The sequence below is a fragment of the Pseudorca crassidens genome, chromosome 2 (genome assembly GCF_039906515.1).
Source record: "Pseudorca crassidens isolate mPseCra1 chromosome 2, mPseCra1.hap1, whole genome shotgun sequence".
Classification (NCBI taxonomy): domain Eukaryota; kingdom Metazoa; phylum Chordata; class Mammalia; order Artiodactyla; family Delphinidae; genus Pseudorca; species Pseudorca crassidens.
In genome coordinates this window covers 179,289,491-179,314,706 of record NC_090297.1, presented here as the reverse complement: position 1 = coordinate 179,314,706, position 25,216 = coordinate 179,289,491, and the positions used below count along the sequence as shown (strand labels likewise).

Below are 25,216 nucleotides of genomic sequence, written 5' to 3'. Positions count from 1 at the left end.
TAAGTTATTTGAAATTTTTCTTGTTTTCTGAGATAAGAGTGTATTGTTAAAAATTTCCCTCTTAGACTGCTTTTACTGCATCCCATAGGTTTTGGATTATCGTGCTTTCATTTTCATTTGTCTCTAGGTATTTTTAAATTTCCTTTTTGATTTCTTCAGTGATCCATTGATTGTTTAGTAGCGTACTATTTACCTCCAAGTGTGGGGGTTTTTTTCCTTGTAGTTGATTTGTAATCTCACACTGTAGTAAGAAAAGATACTTGATATGATTTCAGTTTTCTTAAATTTACCGAGGCTTGCTTTGTGGCCTAGCCTGTGATCAGTCCTGGAGAATATGCCATGTGCATTTGAAAAGAATGTGTATTCTGCTGCTTTCAGATGGAATTCTTTACAAATATCAGTCAAGTCCATCTGGTCTAATGTGTCATTTAGGGCCTTTGATCATCTATCTACTGATGAGAGTGGGGTGTTAAAAGTCCTCCACTATTATTGTGCTACTGTCAATTTCTTCTTTTATGGCTGTTAGCATTTGCTTTATATATTGAGGTGGTCTTATGTTGGGTGCATATATATTTACAATTGTTATAACTTTTCCTTCAATTGATCCCTTAATCATTTTGTAGTGTCCTTCTTTGTCACTTGTAACAGTCTTTATTTGAAAGTCTGTTTTGTCTGATATGAATATTCCCACTCAAGCTTTTTTTTTTTTTTTTTTTTGATTTCCATTTGCATGGAATAGCTTTTTCGATCCCCTCACTTTCAGTCTGTATGTGTCCCTATATCTGAAGTGGGTCTTTTGTAGACAGCATATATATGGGTCTTGGTTTTGTATCCATTCAGCCAGTCTATGTGTTTTGGTTGGAGCATTTAATCTGTTTACACTTAAGGTAATTATATGTATGTTCTCATTGCCATTTTGTTAACTGTTTTAGATTTGTTTTTGTAGGTCTTTTTTCTCCCCTTTCTTCTTATTTTCCTTATCTTGTGATTTGATGACTAACTTTAGTGTTGTGTTTGGATTGCTTTTTCTTTTTTGTGTGTGTATCTATTGTAGACTTTTGGTTTGCAGTTACTGTGAGGTTTTGATATAGCAGTCTGTATATAAACAATATTGTTTTAAGTTGCTGGTCTTTTAATTTCAAATGCATTTCCAATATTCTGCATTTGTACTCTCCTTTTCTCACAATTGCTGGTCGATGAGCTTTTAGTTTCAGGTGTACAGCAAAGTGATTCAGTTATACATACATATATACCTAGTTTTTTTTCAGATTATCTTCCTTTATAGGTTATTACAATATATTGAGAAGAATTCCCTGTGCTATGCAGTAGGTCCTTGTTGGTTATCTATTTTATATATAGTAGTGTGTATACTTTAATCACAAACTCCTAATTTATCCCTTTCCTCCTTTAGTAACTATAAGTTTGTCTGTGAATCTATTTCTGTTTTGTAAATAAGTTAATTTGTATCTTTTTTAGATTACACATATAATGATATCATATGACATTTGTCTTTGTTTGACTTACTTCACTTAATGTGATCATTTATAGGTCCACCCATGTTGCTGCAAATGGTATTATTTCATTCTTTTTTATAGTTGAGTAAAATCCCATTGTGTATGTATACCACATCTTCTTTGTCTATTCCTCTGTCAGTGGACACTAAGGTTGCTTTCATTTGTTGGCTATAGTAAATAGTGCTGCTATGAACATTGGGGTGTATATATCTTTTCAAATTAGAGTATTCTCCCAATATATGCCCAGTAATGGGATCTATGGCTCACATGGCAACTCTGTTTTAATTCTTTAAGGGATCTCCATACTGTTTTCCATAGCAAGTTACACCATTTCAATTTACATTCCCACCAACAGTGTAGGAGGGTTTCTTTTTCTCCCCATGCTCTCCAGCACTGATTATTTGTAGAGTTTTTAGTGATGGTCATTCTGACTGGAGTGAGGTGATACCTCATTATAGTTTTGAGTTGCATTTATCTAATAATTTAGAGATGTTGAATGAGATGACTCACTTAGATCTGAGTGGAGACATCCATGGGTATTCTCATATGTTGATTGGTAGTTTGCAGGAGAAGTATGGCCTGAAGACAAATATTTGAGACCCATGGGCATAAGATGGTGTTTTAAGCTGTCCAAATGTGTAATAACATATATGGTAGAAGTATAGCTACGGAAGTCAGATCTGAATTCCAACTTCAGAGAGATGAAAAGAAACCAATAAAAATAATATAAGAAGTGGCATTAAAGTAAAAAAAAAAAATCAAAACAAGGTAGAAACTAGTGAAGAAGATATTTTAAGATGGCAGGAGTGATCAGCTGTGATAAATGATTCTGATAAGTCCAGTAAGAAGTCTCCTGATGATTGACCACTGAATTTTGTAATATTATGATAACAGGTAACCTTTAAAAGATTATATTGGTGAACACGAGGGGGTAAATTTAAGGTACATTTCAGGGGAAGAATGTATTGGAGACAGTAATTTAACAACTGTAACTAAATAGGGAGAGTAGCTCTCAATTATAATGATGGACCAGAGGAGATAAAGTAGGTAAATAAGAGAGAAAGGATTCAAGTGGAGGTAGAGAAAAAAGGTCAAAGATGATTGAATCAATAGACTGGTTGTCCCCATACCCTCAAGTAATTTTTGAAGTAAGAGGAAGAGAGAGATGACCTGGAAGGACAGATGATAGTGGTCAAAAGGAGAGATACTAGAAATCAATATTATGGAGATGGTACAGTTATGGATAATAATAAGACTTCATGTATGACAACAGACTGTTGACTAAGTCAGACAGAAAACATAATTATTGGATAAGAGTACATAAAGAGTAAATATTGAAACCACCAAAGATGGGAAAAAAATGTTTTGAGATCTGGAATATAAAATGTTCAAGTAACAGGTTGTTGATTACATGCTTTGCATATAATTATATTACAGAAGTATGGTATAATTAATATTACAAATTATACATTTTTCTGGAGGTGAAAAATGAGAATTTACCATTTTAATATGTATCTTAAATGATTAATATGTAAGCCAACGGCATTCTAGTGTACATACTTCTATAACAATTGCTAAATTCTTTTGAATCAACAAAATTTGGGTGATGGATGTAGTTTCAAGACAAACCTATTTAATGTCATACCTACAGATACAGGTAAACACACATGGAAGAATTGTGAAGTTCTTTGATTTTGTTGTTGTTATTACATAGAATTAATTTTTCATTTGTTATAGTTTCTCCAGAAAGTTAAAACCCAGCAAAATGTTTAGTGAAAATGGAAACAAGGGAAAGGAAGGATTCTGTGCCAGAATTTCTGCCTAAAATGACCTTTTGGTTTGCATTTCCGAAATTTCTTCCTTTTATCTTTTACATTTTTGCTTTTACAGAATAGTTTTCCACTTAATATTTTTCATTTAAACTTAGAATCTTAAGTCCAAAATACATTTTTTTTTTTGCCATTAACTTGGAAACATGAGAATTATGTGATGGCAGAAAAGTGAACCAAAACGGTAATACATGTAAAGTCCTTTTTAGAATGTAAATGCAAAAATCTTATTACAGAACCCACATTTTCATAATGTTGAAATTAATATATTTTTTATAATTCATGAGAAGTAATATAAATAATATTAACTACGAAACAATGAAAAGTGTGCAAAGCACTGATCAGACATGCATTGGCATATGTTATCTTCTTTAATCTTAGTGACAATGAGATAATTGGGCCAGGCTATCTGAATTGGAATGCCCTTTATCACTTAGTATATCACATCAGGCAGTTACCTCTCTTCACTTTAGTTTTATCATCTGTAAAATGGAAATGCCAATTGTTTTCCACCTCACTGACTTGTTATGAGGAAAGTTAAAAAATATAAAACATTAGATTGATGGTGATAACAATACTGTTACTTATTATTTTATTAGTATTAATTTTCACTACAAGTTTGCCAGTTTGGTATTTATTTTCTCCTTTGTAAATATTGTGCAGTGGAGGAAATACCTCTACCTGATATTAAAAGAATTTATACACACTGCCATGGAAATAAATGAGAGAGTCAAGATTCAAGTTTGAATTCTGCCTGACTCTATCTCTGCCCTTTTTACTCAACACCTCATTCACATTGCCCCATATTTGTAATATAATTTCACTCAGATTACAGCTCAGATCTGAAAAATAAAATTGTTGTGTTTAGGTGATTTTAAGAACATGAAGAAAATTCTAGAAACATTTTAAAAACAAGAATATCTTAAGATACAAATTTAGAAATTTCAGTGTGTGATATTTAAATTGGGAGCAGATGGTACATAATGTTAATAAGTTTTAAACACTGCATAGTGTTATTGAAGCTACTGGTGAAATGTGCCAGATTAATCTTTGATTTATATGATTTAAGGAGGAGAAGAGGTCTTAAGAAGTAATGAGTAAAAAAATGAACTTGAACACTCTATACTTTTAAAACAGCTTTTGAGGATATATCAAGAGGAATTTATGAAGTTGTATTTTAAAGGGGAGCCTAAATTTAGGTTCTAAGAAGAACATTTTGGTATAATGCTTGAAGATCTCAATGTTTATCTAAATTGAAGAAGCATTCATATGTTTTAAAAATAGTAGTTAAAAATAAATTAAAAACAAATATATAAATAAATTAAGTATATATGAAAATATTCCTCTAGGAAAGTAGTCATTAACTCTATATAACAGAGGTATTATATTGCCAAATTCAACCTGACCTGTTATTGAATGATAAGAAAACTAGTGAGAAGAATGTGTTAGAAATAGAGGACAATAATTTAAATATAACATATAGGTAGATTGTTCCTTTTTATTAACAACCCCCAACAAATCACAATGCCTAATTTAATGGTATATACTAATATACAATATGAATAAAGAGTAAAAGCAGCATCATGATAAATCATGAATATTTCTAATCTATTACTTAAAAAACAAAAGGTTCTAAATGAAATTTTTGATGTGCATTACCTCCTGTCATGGGCTTTTGAAAAGGACAGCAATTTTTTCGCCCAGGTACCTACTGGTTTTTAACAAGTTGTAATTCTTTCAATTATGATAAAAATAAAAGTATGTTGATATTATTTAAATTATTTATATAGTACAATATGTGATCATGATAAACATGCTGTTTCTACTCTCATTATTTGTAATTTAATGTTAAAAAAGACAATAGTGTCTTGTTGGAAAGCCAATCCTTCAACTTAAGCTAGAAAGTCTCATCCCTGGATTTCTTCTGGTTCTTCCTCTAATAAGAGAATGGGATACACAAAGAGCCTAAATTAGGGTTTTGTTCCTGCCAAGATGGGGGATTAGATAGTGTTGAAGTTCTCCCCGTTAAAGTACAGTTAAAATTTTAACCATATAAAATGTCTTGTTACTGGGAATTTACACAGTAAGGTGAACCTCTTAGGGGATGGACAAACAATTAAAAGCAACAAACATTATCTTGAGTATAAATGATGATATTATTTACATAATAGGGGAACATAACTCTTGTGCCAGTGATAAGGTAGGGGAGCTGACCTGAAACTAATTTTTAAATTTGATAACCTTCCTGAGTAAAATATAATATTTATAATAGTTAGATAATTTTGCTTTATGAATATAATGCATTTGCAAGACAGATTTTATAAATTTCTTGGATTTGTCTCTGAGCTCTGTATTCTCTTCGATCAGTCTGTTTATTCTTTGATATGACATTTTGAAGATTTTCATGATTTGCATCTCCATATCCACAAATAGTTCTCACAGATACACTCAGGTGAGATTCTAATACTCAGCAATAATGTGTCCACTCTCCAAAGTTAATATTGACTCACTTGTGCAAATCCCTTTGTGTGATTCAGGAAAGTGTAATTAACTCATTAATTTATTATTCAGGTAACCATCTAAATGCCAAAACCTTTTTAAATTCAACTCATTCCATCTGACCTTTAAATCAGAAGAGACATATGGCTCTAAATGTATGTTAAACACGAAAAAATGAGAACTCCATAAAATGAGAAGCATTTTATTTCAGAAACATTTTCACTCCTTTGAAAACATGTGTCACTGTCTGTTTATTATGAACAAAAGACAAGGTTAAAATTTTAATTATTCAATCAATCAGAATTTTATTTAAGCATTGAAGGTAATTTATAAATTAGTTCAGACATAACTATTCACACTCAAACATTTTCAGAATTAGGAAAAGACATGTAAATATCTACTGATAAATGTCACAGTACTAATCACAGCTCTTCCCTCCTTGGCCTCACCTCTACCAGCTGCCAAGTCCATGCTGGGTTAGCTTAGCATCTACAGTTTCTCAGGCAGTTCTGAGTATGCCTGGCATTAAGTTAGAACGGGGATACATCTGGCTTACAATGAGGCATCTGGATGTTCACTAGTGTTTTTCTAATTTGGGAGATGCTAAAATATTATTATGACCTTTGTTAAAACAATAAGTCTGCCTTTATTCAGGGAAATTATTGTGATGCCTAAGGGGGTTTTGCAGTAGGGGAGAAGATTGGGCCCAACTTGGATTTCCTTCCTCAAGAGGGAAAACTGGGAATGTATATCCATGGAGCAGGAGACTGAGGGTGGGAGTGGGGGATTGCTAGATGGTCCACAGATGGAAAATCACTGAGAGGAAACATCAGGGGTAAGGAGGAATCCTGTCTAAACTGACCTAACATGATTCTTTAGGAGGGCAGGCCAGAGTGATCAGACATCACCTGTGTTGACTGAAAAAACCAAAAAACAAAATGGACGACCTAAAGTTTGAGAGTTATATTTTTTGGTTTTTAGGGGGTTTTTTGTGGTACGCGGGCCTCTCACTGTTATGGCCTCTCCCGTTGCGGAGCACATGCTCCGGGCGCGCAGGCTCAGCGGCCATGGCTCACAGGCCCAGCCGTTCCGCGGCATGTGAGATCTTCCCAGACCAGGGCACGAACCCGTGTCCCCTGCATCGGCAGGTGGACTCTTAACCACTGCGCCACCAGGGAAGCCCGAGAGTTATGTTTTATTTGGCGGATAAAACTGAGGACTTAAGCCCGGAAGACAGCCTCTCAGCTCTGAGGGACAGCTCCAAAGAGGTAAGGGAGGAGCCGGGATATATAGGGGCTTCTGGGACAAAAACCAGGTAGTTGGAACATCAAAAGATTACTGTTAAAGAAAACCAGACGTCTCAAGTTAATGAATTTAGCACTTTTCTATGTATGGGAAAATGCAAGAGTCTGGGCTTATGGAAATCTTTGCTTTGATATGCACCTTAGCTGTCTAGGGCCAGTATCCCATTCTTTCCCATCCTGAGTCCCCTCAGGGTGCACAGTTGTGGGTGGCTACAGTGTTTGAGGGGTTGGCAGTGGGCAGCCTGTTTGTCTCCATCCTGAGTTCCCTCAGGGCGCACCATCGGGGTGGCTGTAGTGGCTGATGGCCTGATGGCCATAGCATCCTTTGTTTGCTGATATGGCAGGCAACATTTTTTTCATCCACAGTGTCTCCCCTTGGTCATAACTTCGACGAATGTTTGGGAAGCATTTCATGACCAATTTTATCCCATTACATTAGGAAGTCTCATTCCTAGATCAGGCAAGGATTCTGTTGATATGCCACTCATGGTTCTAATTTTTGGATCTGTCCTTGTTTATTTAAAATTCTGTGGATCACCTGTCTTACTAGTCTATTATGATCAGGAAATGTTTTCCCTTGTTGCTTTTTCCCACATCTAGAGTTGCACTATTACAATTATTCTATGTAGAGTTGGGTATATATGATAAACTGTCTCAAGACTTAGCCATCATTAATTTTGTTGGAGACTTGGTTACACATTGGGTAATGCAAGAGAAGATCTTATAAACTAGACAGGGTAAGTAATATATGTAATAACATTAATAAGGTCATAGTACAGGAGAGAGAGACACAAAACAAAAAATTTGGAGACAAAACAAATCAATGATTAGTATAACTAGTTGTAATCTGGTTGCAATAAACAATCAAATCTACAGGGGAGCCAGCTGGAGAAGCCAAATTCTGGAAGGATCAGGTAGAAAGAGATAAATGTTTCACCTTTGTTTACAGTAAAGATACTTTATCAACGTGTAGGTCAGGGTGTAAGAGGAAAGCTTTTTCTGGAAAACAAAGATTAAATGCCAGTATATTTCAGAAAAAAAAGTCATAAAATTATAAATCATATTTATTAGTTCATTCAGTCCCATGTATTAATCCCTGCTGATCTGCATGAAGTTACCAGGTTTTCCATTGGAGTTTTGTTAATTTCTTACCCAGTTCAGTGGTATGATATAGAAGTTATCAGAAAATTATATTTGTCAAGAAGTGCTTTTGTGAATTTTCTTGAAGATTTTCATTTTATAAAAGCATCAGAGTAAAACAGTGATTGTCTGTAAACCCAAACATCTTTAGTTTCCCTCTTGCAACAAGACAAAAGGAGGTAAATTTAGACCAATTTAGCAATTAATGTTCCAGCATTTTATCTTACTTGAAATGACCTGGATATTCAATTAATTCCCATCATTTAACTTAGCAAAAAACAAGTTACCAAAAATCTGGAGAAACTATTTTAGATAGACATACCCAAGACATAATTATTTCCAAAGAGTTCACCTGAAAACTCTTATCTCATTTACCTTTATTTTGCGACTTATGAAAATATTATAATACCAAGTTAATTTTGTTGTTGTTGAAAAACTCTAACTGAAATAACATGAATCAACCTTTAGTAAACCTAGGTTCAAAAAAAGTAAGGCATGTCTAAATTGATTAAATCGGTAAGTTTAAGCTAGCTTTAAAACAGGATGTTAATTTAATATTAAATATTTCCTAGATCACGTGAAACCTGAAATGCTTTCTGGCCAGTTTCTTTTATATTTAGAAATATTTAGTTTGTAAGCTCTTACTTTTAAGTCAAGTAAATAAAGCTCTTTTATAAATTTAATTTTGATAATATTTTCCAGAGGAAGAGACATCTCATATAATGGGCACACAGACATATAAACTGAAAAAAACTAGAGATCTCATAGCTTCAATTTAAAAACTTAGTTATGAATCAGCTATTACAATATAATCTTACTAGTTATTTATAACAATAGGAATAAGTTAAATCTATTTGCACAGATGACTGTTTTCATTTATTTTTTTTAACATCTTTATTGGAGTATAACTACTTTACAATGTTGTGTTAGTTTCTGCTGTATAACAAAGTGAATCAGCTATACATATACATATATCCCCATATCCCTTCCCTCTTGTGTCTCCCTCCCACCCTCCCTATCCCACCCCTCTACATGGTCACAAAGCACTGAGCTGATCTCCCTGTGCTATGCAGCTGCTTCCCACTAGCTATCTATTTTATATTTGGTAGTCTATATATGTCAATGCTACTCCCACACTTCGTCCCAGCTTACCCTTCCCCCTCCCTGTGTCCTCAAGTCCATTCCCTACGTCTGTGTCTTTATTCCTGTCCTGCCCCTAGGTTCATCAGAACCTTTTTTTTTTTTAGATTCCATATATATGTGTTAGCATATGGTATTTTTCTGACTTCACTCTGTATGACTGACTCTAGGTCCATCACCTCACTATAAATAAGTCAATTCAGTTTCTTTTTATGGCTGAGTAATATTCCATTCTATATATGTGCCAAATCTTCTTTATCTATTCATCTGTCAAAGGACGCTTCGGTTGCTTCTATGTCCTGGCTATTGTAAATAGTGCTGCAATGAACATTGGGGTGCATGCATCTTTTTGAATTATGGTCTTCTCAGGGTATATGCCCACAAGTGGGATTGCTGGGTCATATGGTAGTGCTATTTTTAGTTCTTTAAGGAACCTCCATACTGTTCTCCATAGTGGCTGTATCAATTTACATTCCCACCAACAGTGCAAGAGGGTTCCCTTTTCTTCACACCCTCTCCAGCATTTACTGTTTGTAGATTTTTTGATGATGGCCATTCTGACGGGTGTGAGGTGATACCTCACTGTAGTTTTGATTTGCATTTCTCTAATGATTAGTGATGTTAAGCATCCTTTCATGTGTTTGCTGGCAATCTGTATATCTTCTTTGGAGAAATGTCTATTTAGGTCTTCTGCCCATTTTTGGATTGGGAGGTTTGTTTTCTTGATATTGAGCTGCATGAGCTGCTTGTATATTTTGGAGGTTAATCCTTTGTCAGTTGCTTCATTTGCGGATATTTTCTCCCATTCTGAGGGTTGACTTTTCCATCCTGTTTATGGTTTCCTTTGCTGTGCAAAAGCTTTTAAGTTTCATTAGGTCCCATTTGTTTATTTTGTTTTTATTTCCATTTCTCTAGGAGGTGGGTCAAAAAGATCTTGCTGTGTTGTATGTCACAGAGTGCTCTATGTTTTCCTCTAAGAATTTTATAGTGTCTGGTCTTACATTTAGTTCTTCAATTCATTTTGAGTTTATTTTTGTGTATTGTGTAAGGGAGTGTTGTAATTTCATTCTTTTACATGTAGCTGTCCAGTTCTCCCAGCACCACTTATTGAAGAGGCTGTCTTTTCTCCATTGTATATTCTTGCCTTCTTTATCAAAAATAAGGTGACCATATGTGTGTGGGTTTATCCCTGCACTTTCTATCCTGTTCCATTGATCTATATTTCTGTTTTTGTGCCAGTACCATACTGTCTTGATAACTATAGCTTTATAGTATAGTCTGAAGTCAGGGAACCTGATTCCTCCAACTCCATTTTTCTTTTTCAAGATTGCTTTGACTATTCAGGTTCTTTTGTATTTCCATACAAACTGAATTTTTTTGTTCTAGTTGTGTGAAAAATGCCATTGGTCGTTTGATAGGGATTTCAGTGAATGTGTAGATTGCTTCTGGTAGTATAGGCACTTTCACAATGGTGATTCTTCCAATCCAAGAACATTGTATATCTCTCCATCTGTTTGTATCATCTTTAATTTCTTTCATCAGTGTCTTATAGCTTTCTGCATAGAGGTCTTTTGTCTCCTTAGGTAGTTTTATTCCTAGATATTTTATTCTTTTTGTTGCAATGGTAAATGGGAGTATTTCCTTAATTTCTCTTTCAGATTTTTCATCATTAGTGTATAAGAATGCAAGAGATTTCTGTGCATTAATTTTGTATTACCATTTTCTTAATTATTTTGGGTTTGTTTTTGTAAGTCTTTTCCTTCTCTTGTGTTTCCTGCTGAGAGAAGTTCTTTCGGCATTTTTTGTAAAGCTGGTTTGGTGGTGCTGAATCCTCTTAACTTTTGCTTGTCTATAAAGTTTTTAATTTCTCTGTTGAATCTCAGTGAGGTCCTTGCTGGGTAGAGTAATCTTGGTTGTAGGTTTTTCCCTTTCATCACTTTAAATATGTCCTGCCACTCCCTTCTGGCTTGCAGAGTTTCTGCTGAAAGATCAGCTGTTAACCTTATGGGGATTCCCTTGTATATTATTTGTTGCTTTTCCCTTGCTGCTTTTAATATTTTTTCTTTGTATTTAATTTTTGATAGTTTGATTATAATGTGTCTTATAATGTGTGTTTCTCCTTGGATTTATCCTGTATGGGCCTCTCTGCACTTCCTGGACTTGATTATTTCCTTTCCCATGTAACAGAAGTTTTCAACTATAATCTCTTCAAATACTTTTTCAGACCCTTTCTTTCTCTCTTCTTCTTCTGGGACCCCTATAATACGAATGTTGGTGCTTTGAATGTTGTTCCAGAGGTCTCTGGAACTGTCCTCCATTCTTTTCATTCTTTTTTCTTTATTCTGCTCTGTGGTGATTATTTCCACTATTTTATCTTCCAGGTCACTTATCCGTCTTCTCCCTCAGTTATTCTGCTATTGATTCCTTCTAGAGAATTTTAATTTCATTTATTGTGGTGTTCATCATTGTTTGTTTACTCTTTAGTTCTTCTAGGTCCTTGTTAAACATTTCTTGTATTTTCTCCATTCTATTTCCAAGATTTTGGATCATCTTTACTATCATTACTCTGAATTCCTTTTCAGGTAGACTGCCTATTTCCTCTTCATTTGTTCAGTCTGGTGGGTTCTTACCTTGCTCTTTCATCTGCTGTGTATTTCTCTGTCTTCTCATTTTGGTTAACTTACTGTGTTTGGGGTTTCCTATTCACAGGCTGCAGGTTCATACTTCTTGTTGTTTTTGGTGTCTGCCCCCAGTGGCTAAGGTTGGTTCAGTGGGTTGTTTAGCCTTCCTAGTGGAGGGGACTGGTGCCTGTGTTCTGATGGATGAGGCTGGATCTTGTCTTTCTGGTGGGCAGGACCATGTCCAGTGGTGTGTTTTGGGGTGTCTGTGACCTTATTATGATTTTAGGCAGCCTCTCTGCTAATGGGTGGGGTTGTGTTCCTGTCTTGCTAGTTGTTTGGCATGGGTTGTCCAGCACTGGAGCTTGCTGGGTCTTAGCATTGAGATGGAGATCTCTGGGAGAGCTCTCACTGATTGATACTACGTGGGGCCAGGAGGTCTCTGGTGGTCCAATGTCCTGAACTCGGCTCTGCCACCTTGGAGTCACAGGCCTGACACCAGGCCAGAGCATCAAGACCCTATCAGCCAAACAGCTTGAAGAAAAAGGGGAAAAAAAAGAAAGATAAATTTACTAAATAAATAAATAATAACTTTAAAAAATTAAAATAAAAAATTTTAAAAAAAGAGAGCAACCATACCAATAAACAAATCCCCCAATGGTTACAAGCACTAAAAATAAACTAAGATAAACATAAATATCAGAATCAAATCAGTCACAGACAGCAAACCCCAAGTCTACAGTTGCTTCCAAAGTTCACTGCCTCAATTTTGGGACGATTTGTTGTCTATTCAGGTATTCCAGAGATGCAGGGTACGTCAAGTTGATTGTGGGGATTTAATCTGCTGCTCCTGAGGCTGCTGGGAGAGATTTCCCTTTCTCTTCTTTGTTCTCACAGCTCCCGGGGTTCTGCTTTGGTTTTGGCCCCATGTTGGCTTGTAGGTTGCCTGAGGGTGTTTGTTCCCTGTCCAGACAGGACGGGGTTAAAGCAGTGGCTGATTAGGGGTAATCTTGTTCACTCAGGCTGTGGGGAGGGAGGGGTATGGTAGGCATAATTGGAATACAGGGTGAGCCTGCAACGGCAGAGGCCGGTGTGATGTTGCACCAGCCTGAGGCGCGCCGTGCGTTCTCCCGGGGAAGTTGTCCCTGGATCATGGGACCCTGGCAGTGGCGGGCTGCACAGGCTCCCAGGGAGGTGTGGATAGTGACCTGTGCTTGTACACAGGATTCTTGGTGGCTGCAGCAGAAGCCTGAGCGTTTCATGCCTGTCTCTGTGGTCCGCACTGATAGCCGCGGCTCGCGCCCATCTCTGGAGCTCCTTTAGGTGGTGCTCTGTCTTCTGTGGGCACACAGGGAAGGAATCCCCTCTCCTCGTGCACCCTGAAACAATGGTCTCTTGCCTTTTCGGCAGGTCCAGAGTTTTACCCCGACTCCCTCCCAGCTAGCTGTGGCACACTAACCCCCTTTAGGCTGTGTTCATGCAGACAACTGCAGCCCTCTCCTTGGGATCTGACCTCCGAAGCCCAAGCCTCACCTCCCAGCCCCACCCACCCCAGCAGGTGAGCATCTCAGGCTGGTGAGTGCTAGTCAGCACCAATCCTCTGTGAGGGAATCTCTCTGCTTTGCCCTCTGCACCCCTGTTGCTGCACTCTCCTCTGTGGCTCTGAAGCTTCCCGCCTGCCACCCGCAGTCTCCACCAGTGAAGGGGCCTCCTAGTGTGTGGAAACCTTTCCTCCTTCACAGCTCCCTCCCAGAGGTGCAGGTCCCATCCCTATCCTTTTGTCTCTGTTTATTCTTTTTTCTTTTGCCCTACCCAGGTATGTGCTGATTTTCTTGCTTTTTGGGAAGTCTGAGGTCTTCTGCCAGCGTTCAGTAGGTGTTCTGTAGAAGTGGTTCCACATGTAGATGTATTTTTGATGTATTTGTGGGGAGGAAGGTGATCTCCATGTCTTACTCCTCTGCCATCTTGAAGGTCCCCCTAAGGCTTCATTATTTGTGGAAAAGACTTTTAAGACTTGTATTTGTTCTTGATAAATCCTTAAGGAAGCTATGAATTAGAATTTGGCTGAGGGAGCCTTTCCAGTGGTTTGAATTTAAAAAGGCCACTTTTAAATTCTTTTAAACTTTTCAGGTTCTACCTGATTGAGCTGATTAGGCTCAGTCTCAGTTCCTTGTGAGCTGAATTGACATTTCTGATTTGAAGAGATTTGTAAGACAAAGACAGTAGCTTTCAATTCCCCAAAGAACTGGTCTGTCACCTAAATGACATTAAGAATTGATTTGCCCAACTATATTTTCTTTAATTTGATTTTCTGAATGAGTGAGAAGATTTCTAGCTAAACTGAAATTTATGAGTTCTGTGTTCCAGAATTGCAGGGCTTAATTTATCATGCCTTCAGAAGCTTCCATAAGCAGTCAACAAAGCCCCTCTGAATGCACAGATTAGACCCAGAGCAAAAGCTCTGTTACTATTTTTATTAGCCCCTGAATATTAGTCCCCAGTTTTACTTTATATTGTACAGGCTCAGGTAACCATAGTGGTTTCCTTTAGAATGTTTATTTAATGTTTCCTGAGGGGTAGATTCCTATGCTCTGTCTTATAATACCAAGCAGGGGAGGTGTTCCCCAGTGAAACATGTCTATCCCACAATATAGTTAAGCTCTTTGTAACCATCTTATATAAAGCTCATTTAAATATACCAATTTTTGTAAACTCTCATCTCAGTTATATATCTTTTAGTTTCCATTATGTTGACTAGAAAGAAAAAAATCACAATGTGAGAGTTGTGAGTTAAGTTTTATTTCAGGCAGAATGAGGACTATAGCCCAGGAGACAGCATCTCAGGTGGCTCTGAGGAACTGCTCCTGGGCTATAGTCCTGATTTTGCTCCAAATAAAACTTATCTCACTGGCTTCCCTGGTGGCGCAGTGGTTGAGAGTCCGCCTGCCGATGCAGAGGACACGGGTTCATGGCCCGGTCCAGGAAGATCCCACATGCTGTGGAGCGGCTGAGCCCATGAGCCATGGCTGCTGAGCCTGGTGTCCGGAGCCTGTGCTGCGCAACGGGAGAGGCCACGACAGTGAGAGGCCCGCGTGTCGCAAAAAAAAAAAACAACCTTATCTCACAACTCTCACATTGTGCATTTTTTTTTTCAGTCGGCACTTTTGGCAACCAACAAAAGCGACCCAGAGCTGACTACTCTCCTTCACCTTAACTCTACAAGAACTGGAGCCTTGGTACCAGCAGAGGCCTCTTGAGCCCATCTAACTCCTCAGAGAGTTCAGACAGATTTGGGTGAGTCTCTCCTGGTTCTTGGATCTCCCAAATTGGTTGATGATCCTGAGTTTTATTTGGAGGTCTATAACAAGTACTTGGCCCCCCCAGTGGAGAGATACTGGGGTTTGTTCAGTTGAAAGAGACTAAGTGGTCTGGGCTGAGTGGTTAGGTAAGAGACTGGTCTGACACTTTTCCTTAATTTGGCTTCCCTTATAGAACTTGTTGGGATAAAAGTGAAGTTATTACAGGAGAACTTTGCTACAAAGTAAAGGGACAAGACGACTCCTGGTCAGTTACAGCTTTCTCAGCCAACTGAGAAGGTTACAGGAGTGGTGGAGGTGGAGTCCTTATACTGTGCAGTGGTCTCATAGGGCAACCCACTCATTAATTAGAAGACTTGCTCATCTGGGGTCACGTATAAGAATTGGTCATTCAGTGATCCAAACACCCACAGTGGTCTTAGACCACCAAAGGGAACACTAAGCCATGTAAGAAAGCTGAAATGACTCTAGGGGGATGTCTAGAGGAGTTAAGCTCACAACAGCACACTGGCCCAACACATAATTTCATCAGTAAATTTTATCCCTGACTAATTCAACTTTAAAATGGAAAATAGAGCCTTCCAAACAGAAATGAGGGGCCTCAGAAAACCAGCCTCCAACTAACACTGCAGCCAGGTTCATGTACATACAAAACTTAGAAGTACTTACCTATTTGGGAATTAAAGGAAAATTTTGCCCTATGGCCAAAATGGGCTCTTTTATTACATATGCAGTTAAGGAAAGCTGGTTTGAAAAACAAACAACATATTTTTAGAATCCTGACCCTGAGGGAACAAGTCCTTCTAGGAGAACTTGCTTTTCTCTCCCTGTGCCTCCAGACCAGGGTTCTCAGGAACACTTTATCTAGACCATCTCTAATTCCTGAGACTGAGAAAAAACGTGGAAAGACAACTTTTAAAATTCAACTTATTCCAACTCTTATTTATAAACTAGTGAGTTTTATATTGTAGCACCCGATTATTGACTATGATTTAAAATGAAGCTATGAGATCTCTGGTAGTATCTGTCTATATGTCTGTGCATTTTATATGTATGTATCTTTACCTTTGAATAGTATTACCAAAATTCATATATAAATGGGCTCTACTTGATTGGATTAAAGGAAATTAAATGCTTATATAAATTTCTCAGAAACAAAAGGAAATTGGCCAGGATGAATTTCAGATTCACAGGAACTGGGAAATATTGAGTATTAAATCAATATCTGGTATTAAATTTGAAGTTTGTTGATTTAATTAATATAGAGATGTCTTTAGAGTCATCAACATTAAGTATAATAACTTTGTAAAAGAGGTCAAATAAGATCTTCTTATATCTGTTGCAAATTGGTGAGCAAGAAAAATAACAGTATGAATTTTTTTTATTATTAAATTAAATACAAATGAGATAAGAGCTTTTGGTGAGCTCTTTGGGAATAATTGTTTTAGGAAAGTCTACTTAAAAATTAATCTCTCCAGATATTTGGTTACTTGAAATTTTAGAGTTGTGCTAAACTAAGTTAAAAGATGGAAGTTTATTGAACAGCTGGGTCATTCCCAAATAAAACAAGATAGTAAAACATCAATTACTGAATATAGGCTTCTTTTTACAGAGAAACAAAAGATATTTAAGAGTATTGATAAATACCTTTGTTGTGACTGAGATATTTTCTATAAGAAAGCACATGTTTTTAGAAATTATTATGGGTGTTTGTTTGTCAGTCTACAGAATGCTAATGTAAAAGTTTATAATTGCTTCTTAATTTTCACTAGAAATTAAGATTTTTAAGAGTTGAGAATTCTAATTTAAATATGTAAATAAAGCTACTAGAAATAATGAAGGAAACATTTCAGTGTATAATAGGAAGGCAGGATGTGTGTTTTCAGTAAAAGAAGGTATGATGAATGGAATTGCATTTTCTTAAAAGAAAATAATTTTGGCTTAGAGCTCGTTGTTTATGGATGGAAAAAATAAGAGACAAACTTATACAGATACAGAAAGGGATGGAAGGTTTGTGGAAAAGGAACTTGAGAAAAGAGTTTGTGGATATCAATGTTTAGAATAAGTTTAATTGAGTAAATGACTTTATATACATATATACACATATACATATATAAACATATATTTATACATTTACATATATATTCTTTTTCAGATTCTTTCCCATTATCAGTTATTAGAAGATACTGAATATATATATAGTTTCCTGTGCTATACAGTAGGTCCTTGCTGTTTATCTATTTTCTATATAGTAGGGTGTATCTGTTAATCCAAAATTCCTAATGTATACCTCACACCCACTTTCCCCTTTAGTAACCATATTTGTTTTCTATGTCTTTGCATCTGTTTTGTAAATGAGTTCATTTGTATCATTTTTTTAGATTCCACATATAAGTGATACATATGATATTTCTCTTTTACTGTCTGACTTACTTCACTTTGCTATAATAATCACTAGGTACAACCATGTTGCTGCAAATGGCATTATTTCATTCCTTATTATGGCTGAGTTATATACACACACACACATATGCACATACATACATACACACCACAGCTTCTTTATTCATTCATCTGTTAATAGACTCTTAGGTTGCCTCCATGTTTGGCTATTGTAAATAGTGCTGCTATGAACATTGAGGTGCATGTATCTTTTCAAATTAGTTTTTGTCTTTTCTGGATATACACCCAGAAGTGGGATTACTAGATCATATGGGAACACTATTTTTAGAGGTTTTAAAGGAGGGTCCCCTTTTCTCCACACCCTCTCCAGCATTTATTATTTTTAGACGTTTTGATGATGGCCATACTGACCAGTGTGAGGTAATACTTAACTGTAGTTTTGATTGGCATTTCTCTACTAATTAGCAATATGGAGCACCTTTTCATGTACATGTTGCCATCTGCATATCCTCTTTGGAGAAATGTCTATTTCTTCTGCCCATTGTTTTTGTTTGTTTTTAAATGACCTGTATGAGGTATTTGTATATTTTGGAAATTAAGCCATTGTTGGTTGCATCATTTGCAAATATTTTCTCTGTGTCAGTAGGTTTTCTTTATGTTTTGTTCGTGGTTTCCTTTGCAGTACAAAATCTTTTAAGTTTGACTAGGTCCCAGTTGTTCATTTTTATTTCCATTACTCTAGGAGATGGATCCAAAAAGATATTGCTGTGATTTATGTCAAAGAGTATTCTGCTTATGTTTTCCTCAAGGAGTTTTATAGTATCTGGTCTTATATTTACTTTTTTAATCCATTTTGAGTTTACTTTTATGTATGGTGTTAGAGAATGATCTAATTTCTTTCCGTCCTGTTTTCCCAGCACCACGTATTGAAGACACTGTCTTTTCTCCATTGTATATTCTTCCCTCCTTTGTTGTAGATTAATGACCTATAAGTATGTGGGTTTATTCTGGGTTTTCTATCCTGGCCATTAACCTATGTGTCTGCTTTTGTGCCAGTACTATACTGTTTTGCTTCCTGTGGCTTTGTAGTATAGTCTGAAGTCAGGGAGCCTGAGTCTTCCAGCTCTGTTTTTTTTCTCAAGATCAATTTGGCTATCCGGGGTCTTTTGTGTTTCCATACAAATTTAAAAATTTTTGATCCAGTTCTGTGAAAAATGCCATTGGTTAATTTGATAGGAATTGCATTGAATCTGTAGATTGCCTTGGGTAGTATGGTCATGTTAACAATATGGATTCTTCTAATCCCCAAACACCATATATCTTTCCATACATTTGTGTCATCTTCAATTTCTTTAAGTGTTTTATAGTGTTGGTAGTACAGGTTTTTTGCCTCCTTAGGTAGGTTTATTCCTAGGTATTTTATTCTTTTTCATACAGTGGTAAATGGGATTTTTCCCTAAATTTCTCTTTCTGATAGTTCATTGTTAGTGTATAGAAATGCAACAGATTTCTGTACATCAATATTGTATCCTGCAACTTTACTGAATTCATTGATGAGCTCTAGCTAGTTTTCTGGTGGCATCTTTAGGATTTTCTATATATAGTATCATGTCATCTGCAAACAGTGACAGTTTTACTTCTTCTTTTCCAATTGGATTCCTTTCATTTCCTTTTCTTCACTGCTTGCTGTGGCTTGGACTTCCAAAACTATGTTGAATCAAAGTGGCAAGAGTGGACATCCTTGTCTTGTTCCTGGTCTTAGAGAAAATGCTTTCAACTTTTCACTGCTGAGTATGATGTTAGCAGTGTTTTTGTCATATATCACCTTTAATATGTTGAGGTGTGTTCCCTCTATGCCCACTCTGGTGAGTTTTTATCATCATAAATGGGTGTTGAATTTTGTCAAAAGATTTTTCTGCATCTATTAGAAATGCAGAAATGATCATATGGTTTTTATTCTTCAATTTTTCAATGTGGTGTGGCACACTGATTGATTTGTGGGTATTGAAAAATCCTTGCATCCCTGGGATAAATCACACTTGACCACAGTGTGTGACCCTTTTAAAGTTTTGTTGGATTCAGTTTGCTAGTATTTTGTTGAGTTTTGCATCAATGTTCATCAGTGATATATTAGTCTGTAATTTTCATTTCTTGAGGATCTCTGTCTGGTTTTGGTCTCAGGATGATGGTGACCTCATAGAATGAGTTTGGCAGTGTTCCTTCCTTTACAATTGTTTTGGAATAGTTTCAGAAAGATAGGTGTTAACTCTTCTCTAAATGTTTGATAGAATTTGCCTGTGAAGCCATCTGGTCCTGGACTTTTGTTTGTTGCAGATTTTTAAATCACAGTTTCAATTTCAGTACTTGTGATTGGTCTGTTCATATTTTCTATTTCTTCCTGGTTCTGTCTTGGGAGATTGTACCTTTCTCAGAATTTGTCCATTTCTTCTAGGTTGTCCATTTTATTGGCATATATTTGCTCATAGTAGTCTCTTATAATCCTTTGTATATCTGTGGTGTCCATTGTAACTTCTTTTTCATTTCTAATTTTATTCATTTGAGCCCTCTCTCTTTTTCTTCTTGATGAAGTCTGGCTAAAGGTTTTATGAATTTTATTTTTTCAAAGATCCAGCTTTTAGTTTCATTGATCTTTTCTATTGCTTTCTTTTTCATCTATATTTCATTTGTTTCTGCTCTGAACTTTGGTTTCCTTCCTTCAAATAACTTTGGGCTTTGTTTATTCTTCTTAGTTGCTTTAGGCATAAGCTTAGGTTGTTTATTTGAGATTTTGCTTGATTCCTGAGTTAAGCTTTTCTTGCTGTAATCTTCCCTCTTAGACCTGCTTTTGCTGCATCCCATATGTTTTGAATCATCATGTTCTCGTGTTCATTTGTCTCTCGGTATTTTTGATTTCCTCTTTGATTTTCCTCAGAGAGGAAATCCATTGGTTGTTTAGTAGCACATTTTCTCATCTCCATGTGTTTGTGCTTTTTGCAGTTTGGGGTTTTTTGTAGTTGATTTCTAGTTTCATAGCATTGTGGTTGCAAAAGATGCTTGATATTATTTCAATTTTCTTAAATCTACTGAGGCTTGTGTTGTGGCCAATCATTTGATCTATCCTGGAGAATGTTCCATGTGCACTTGAAAACAATGTGTCTGCTACTTTCAGTTGGAATGCTCTATAAATATCAATTAAGTCCATTTGGTCTACTATGTTATTAAAGACCTGTGTTTCCTTACTGATTTTCTGTCTGGATGATCTGACCATTGATGTAAGCGGGGTGTTAAAGTCCCCTACTATTACTGTGTTACTGTTGATTTCTCTTTTTATTGCTGTTAATATTTGCCTTATATATTGAGGTGCTCCTATGTTGGGTGCATATATATTTACACTTGTTAAATCTTCTTCTTGGATTGACCCTTTGATCATTAGGTAGTGTCCTTCTTTGTCTCTTCTAACAGTTTTTAAAGTTTATTTTGTCTGATATGTGTATTGCTACTCCAGCTTTCTCTTAATTTCTTATTGCATAGAATACCTTTTTCCTCTCCCTTAAATCTGTATGTTTGCCTAGATCTGAAGTGAGTCTCTTGTAGGCAGCATATATATGGCTCTTGTTTTTGTATCCATTCAGTTAGCTTGTGTTTTTTGGTTGAAGCATTTAGTCCCTTAACATTTAAGGTAATTAGTTCTATGTATATCCTTATTACTATTTTGTTAATTGTTTTGGATTTGTTTTTATAGGTTTTTTTCGGTTTCTTCTTTTGTTCACTCTCGTGATTTGATGACTATAGTGTTATGTTTGGATTCCTTTTTCTTTTTTATTTGTGTATCAGAGATTTTTGGTTAGATTTTTGGTGTGCAGTTTCCATGAGGTTTTTGTATGCGTGTGTGTGTGTATGATTGTTCTAAGCTGCTGACCTCTTAATTCTAAATGCATTTGGAATACTCTCCGCCTGTCACAATTACTATTTTTGATATCATATTTTACATCTAAATTTTTGTTTCCCTTAACTGCTTATGGTGGTTACAGTTGTTTTTACTAATTTTGTCTTTTAACCTCCCTACTAGCTTTGTATGTGGATGATTCCCTACCTTTACTGTATGTTTGCCGTTTCAGGTGAGTTTTTCATTCCATAATTTTCTTGTTTCTAGTTGTGGCCTTTTCTTTTTCACCTAGAGAAGTTCCTTTAACATTTATTGTAAAGCTTGTTTAGTGGTGATGAACTCTTTTAGCTTTTGCTTGTCTACAAAGCATTTGCTCTCTCCATCAAATCTAGAGACTTGCTAGGTAGAGTATCCTTGGTTGTAGGTTTTTCCCTTTCAACACTTTAAACATATCATGTCACTCCCTTCTGGCCTGCAGAATTTCTGCTCTAAAATCAGCTGATCTCATTATGGGAATCCTCTTGTATGTTATTTGTTGTTTTTCCCTTACTGCTTTTAGTATTCTCTCTTTATTTTTTCTTATTTGGTTTACAGTGTGTCTTGGTGTCTTCCTATTTGGTTTAATCCTGTATTGGACTCTATGCACTTCCTGGACTTGGGTGACTGTTTCCTCTCTCAGGTTAGGGGAGTTTTCAGTGGTTATCTCTTCAGGTATTTTTTCAGGCTCTTTCTCTTTCCCTTTTCCTTCTGGAACCCCTACAATATGAATATTAGTGTGATTGACCTTTTACCAGAGGTCTCTTAAACTGTCCTGTTTGTTTTTTTTTTCCTGTTCATCAGCCATGATTTCCACTACTCTGTCTTCCAGCTCACTGATCCATTATTCTGAATCATTTAGTCTACTATTGATTTCCTCTAGTGTATTTTTCATTTCAGTTATTGTATTCTTCATCCATGTTTGGTTGTTCTTTATATTTTCTAACTCTTTTTTAAAAACTTCTAACTTTTCATTCTGTGCATCCATTCTCCTCCTGAGTTCTTTGATCATCTTTACAATCATTACTCTGAACTCTTTCTTGGGTAGATTACCTATCTATCTCCACTTCACTTAGTTCTTCTTCTGGGGTTTTATCTTGTGCCTTTGTCTGGAATATATTCCTCTGCTGCCTCATTTTGTCTAATTTGCTTTTAGTATTTTTATGTATGTTAGGTTAGTTACATTTCTTGACCTTGGAGAAGTGGCCCACTCTAGGAAGTATCTTATGAGTCCCTGCCATGCACTTACCCTTTTGTTACCCATGCTAAATGCACTAGTGGTTTCTCCTAAGAGGGCTGCGTGGGTCTTTCTGTGGTGGTAGGATGACTATGTGGGCAGTCTGTTAGGCTTGTTTGGCCTCTAGTCTGGTTGGTTGCCATTTCCTATCCTCTGTGGATGATGCTGTTTAATGGGGCCTGGTTATGATGTGGCTGTTTGCAAAATCCTAGGGGGCCTCAGGGCTAGTGCTGGCTCACTGTGGGTGCAGTCAGGGTTCCAAAATACTGGGGCTGTTGCCCACCAACTAGCAGGTGAAGCCAGATCCTGGGGTTAGTGCCAGACTACTGGAAGGCAGAGCTGGTTCCTGGAGTCTGGCTACAGAGCCCAGGGATCCCAGAACTCATTTCACATTGTTGTTGGGGCAGGGAGATTGTTCACAGACATTGTTGGGTATGGGGTCTGAGGTGTCCTGAAGGTTGCTTTGGCCTGCTAGTGGGCAGGGCCAGGGCCCAGCTGGTCCTAGGATAGGGTCTGGGCTGCATTCCTGGATCACAGTCTTCTTGCTTCTGGTATCTACCCCCTGGTGGTTGAGGCTGGTCTAGACGCTTGTTCAGGCTTCCTGGAAGGAGGGGCTGGTGCCTGTCCACTGGTGTGTAGAGTTGGGTCTTGGCTCTCTAGGGGGCTGAATGTCTAAGGGCACGTTCAGAGGCAGCTGTGTGCTCTTTAGTCTTTAGGCAGCCTGTCTGCTGATGGGTGGTGCTGTATCCCCACCCACTTAATTGTTTGGCCCGAGGCATCCCAGCCCTGGTGCCTGTAGGCTGGTGGGTGGTGCCAGGTGTTGGTTCTAATGAGCCAATATTGTCTGTCAGCTGCCAGCAGCAGTAGTGTTCAGGTGACTGAATGTTCTCCAATATATCTGTCACCAATGTCTCTCTCCCCAGGTTGAGCTGCAGCTGTCCCCCACCTCTTCGGGAGACTCTCGAAGATCAGCAGTTAGGTCTGGCCCAGGCTCCTATCAAATTACTGCTTTTGCCTTGGGTCCCAGTACATGTGAGATTTTGTGTGCACCCTTTATTAATGAAGTCTCTATTTCTCCCAGTCCTTTGGGACTCCTGCTGTTAAGCCCCACTGGCCTTCAAAGCCAAATGCTCTGGGGGCTCATGTTCCCAGTGCCAGATACTGGGGCTGGAGAGACTGATAATGGGGCTCAGAACTCTCACTCCTATGGGAGAACTTCTGCAATATATTCTCTAGTTTGTTGGTTGCCCATCTGGGGAGTATGGGATTTGATTATATCACAATTCTCCCCCTCCTACCCATCTTGTTGTGGTTCCTTCTTTGTGTCTTTTGTTGTACAAGATTTTTTCCAGTAGGTTACTGTCTTTTTCCCTGATGGTTGTTCTGCAGATACTTGTGATTTTGGTGTGCTTGTGAGAGGAGATGACCTTAGGGTCTTTCTGCTTTGTCATTGTGGCCGCTCTCCTGGAGTAAAGAAATTTTTAAGGTAGCTGGTGCAAACTTGAATTGGGTTTTAATCTTTGTTAAGAGGACAAAGCCTTGTTAGATTGTTAATCTGCTTCTAATAACTGTACAGTTTCTTTACCTTTAATCAGTAATCTGCTATAACTTTCCATATTTGCCTCTAAAACTTTTTGTCACTTTGATTAAGTGAATAAATATTGTTTCACAGTGATCTATGATATTTGACCAAGTCTTTTAAACCTTCTTTATATTTTTTTGACAAACTTCCCAAATCAAATTATAATGAAGTTCCTTTGACCCCTAGCTAACTTTGGGATGCTTCAAAGGACCCCTGAAACATCCCAAGGAGAGATATTAAGCTAATTAGGTTCATTTGGTGTGTTAAATTCCATGGGAAGTATTGTCAAATGAGTAGTAAATCTTCTTAGTTTATGTTGTATGGGTAAATGGTTGTTAATATTGGCATTCTAGTAATTATATGGCATTCCCTCAAATCTAGTATGTCCTGGTAAAATGTTATCAGTCATAATTCTAGTTATTATCTTTTAGTCACAGAAATAACCAAACTTCTTTGTCAGTTTCATTATAATCAGGTTTTTTTATCATGCCTTCTTAGGTCTTTTGCCAGTCATGGTCAGTTATGGTTTTACTCTGAGGACTTTTTCCAAGTACAAGTTTCTGATTAATTTCAGATCATACTGCTGAACTGGGTAAAAAAGAAGTCTTATGGGAAGGCTAATGGCTTCATAAAATTGTTTAAAAAAAGGATTAGTGACACAGGACTGAGTGAACTGGTGAATATGGGTATAATTTATGGTTTCTCTCTGAA

The 25,216-nt window shown here is 36.9% G+C and overlaps 1 long non-coding RNA gene across 1 annotated transcript in view; it reads right to left on the bottom strand.

Annotated features, from left to right (window-relative positions):
- Positions 1 to 9,311: 9,311 nt before the first annotated feature.
- The window catches only part of LOC137220139 (uncharacterized), a 119,926-nt gene continuing 104,021 nt past the window's right edge, over positions 9,312 to 25,216 (bottom strand). Inside the window, exon 6 of the long non-coding RNA XR_010941496.1 lies at positions 9,312 to 12,578. This is a non-coding gene — a long non-coding RNA (uncharacterized lncRNA). The remainder of the gene's footprint in view (positions 12,579 to 25,216) is intronic.